This window comes from Sinocyclocheilus grahami, unplaced genomic scaffold, assembly GCF_001515645.1.
Source record: "Sinocyclocheilus grahami isolate Dianchi unplaced genomic scaffold, SAMN03320097.WGS_v1.1 scaffold465.1, whole genome shotgun sequence".
NCBI classification, from domain to species: Eukaryota; Metazoa; Chordata; class Actinopteri; order Cypriniformes; family Cyprinidae; genus Sinocyclocheilus; species Sinocyclocheilus grahami.
Window position 1 is genome coordinate 821,195 of NW_015505644.1, and position 2,039 is coordinate 823,233.

Sequence of the window (2,039 nt, forward strand, 5' to 3'; positions counted from 1 at the left end):
GCAAAGACTCCAAAAGTGGGAAGCGGCGCTACCTGGTGCATCCGCCAGCCACGCGTTAAAAGCAGAGTGGGATCAGTCTCCCGCACAGCGCTGCGCTTCCGCCACGATTTATAAGAGATAAACCGCGCAAATCGCTCGATCCATTCAGAAATGACACCGAATTGTGTTATACAGTTGTGTGATATGACCACATTAAAGGTTTTGCCTGAAAACAGCCACGACAAGGTCAAATGCATGTAAACAAACTGCAATGTAAACAAACTTTAATAGCTTATTTCTCTTTAAATGTTTCATTCTAATTAATTTTAATTTAAGTAAAATGTTAATTCAGTAAGAGCCTGATTAAAGATAAAAACCAGTGTCTCTGTAATTTAGAGACACTTATAAATGAGGTGTTTTCCATTTACAAATATTATAAAGTTCTTAAAGGTATAGTTCACCCAAAAATTAGAACTGTCATCATTTAGGCTACTCGGCATCATGTCATTACAAACCTGTATGAATTTCTTTCTTCTGTGGAACATAAAAGAAGATATTTTGAGAAATTCAAGAAATGTCTGTCCATACAGTAGAAATCAAGAGTAACCAAAATGGTTTGGTAACATTCTATAAAATATCTTTTGTGTTTTACAGAAGAAAGTAAGTCATACAGGTTTGGAAAGACATGAGGGTGAGGAAAGGATGACAGCATTTATTAGCAGTAAATTTCTTATGTTCTAGCACAAAATCAATGCTTATACTGTCAAGTGCATTTCTATGTGACAAAAATGCAGTAGGCTATTAGTTTGTTGCATTTGCTGTGAATTCAGTAATATATCATTATTTGTTTTTGTCCTCGTTTATTTATTTATTTACTTACTCCAATTGAAGGCTCTATAACACAGCGAAAAATTCACAGGGGACCTTGAGGGCCGGGTAGGCTGGATTTGTCCAGGGACGAATTTTAACCCCAGTCCAGCCCTGTACCCGTCACTACGCAACAAATAATGGCGTGGCGGGCGCACTGGTTTCCTTTGCATTGAAGCAATAACGAAAAATAAAAAAATGCCTGAAGACTCGCACTGTGTCTACACCAGATGCGACAAAATACTATAGAACCCATTATAATCAGTGATGCAGCCTACACTGGATGTGGCACAGCACGACAAATCCCGACAGTAAACTGATGCCTCGTTCTATTTATGATGTAGGCCTACTGTTTGACAAAGTACAAATGATTTGCAATGGTCACTTTGTCGCATCCAGTGTGGACAGCCTCAAGCTGTTGGCTTACCTCCGGCCTTTTTTCATAATTTATTTGTTTAATTTTTTTGGCTAGTAGAAATTATGAATGGCCGGTAACTTAAAAATGTTGTAGCCAAATTGGCTGGTGAGTGAAAAAGTTAATTTCAAACCCTGCCCACACCGTTACACCACCACCACCTGAACCGTTGAGACAAGGCAGGATGGATCCATGCTTTCATGTTCTTTACGCCAAATTCTGACCCTACCATCTGAATGTCGCAGCAGAAATCGAGACTCATCAGACCAGGCAACGTTTTTCTTCTGTTGTCCAATTTTGGTGAGCCTGTGCAAATTGTAGCCTCCGTTTCCTGTTCTTAGCTGACAGGAGCGGCACCCGGTGTGGTCTTCTGCTGCTGTAGCCCATCTGCTTCAGGGTTCGTCGTGTTGTGCGTTCAGAGATGGTATTCTGCATACCTTGGTTTTAACGAGTGGTTATTTGAGTCACTGTTGCCTTTCTATCATCTCTAACCAGTCTGCCCATTCTCCTCTGACCTCTGACATCAACAAGGCATTTTCGTCTGATTGGCTGATTAGCAATTTGTGTTACCAAGCAATTGAAGAGGTGTACCTAATAAAGTGGCCCATGTGTTGTGTGTATTGATAAAATAAATTACTGTATATATTTATATAATAAAAATTGTAATATACATTGTTTTCATATACATTAAAGTATATTACAAATTGATTTGTCAGAATTTTATGAACAAACTTAGTATTTATTATATAAATTAGAAAAATTAATTAAATGACTATAT

At 38.3% G+C, this 2,039-nt stretch overlaps 1 protein-coding gene across 1 annotated transcript in view; it reads left to right on the plus strand.

Moving 5' to 3' along the window:
* The window catches only part of gfpt1 (glutamine--fructose-6-phosphate transaminase 1), a 38,916-nt gene that overhangs the window by 29,497 nt on the left and 7,380 nt on the right, over positions 1 to 2,039 (plus strand).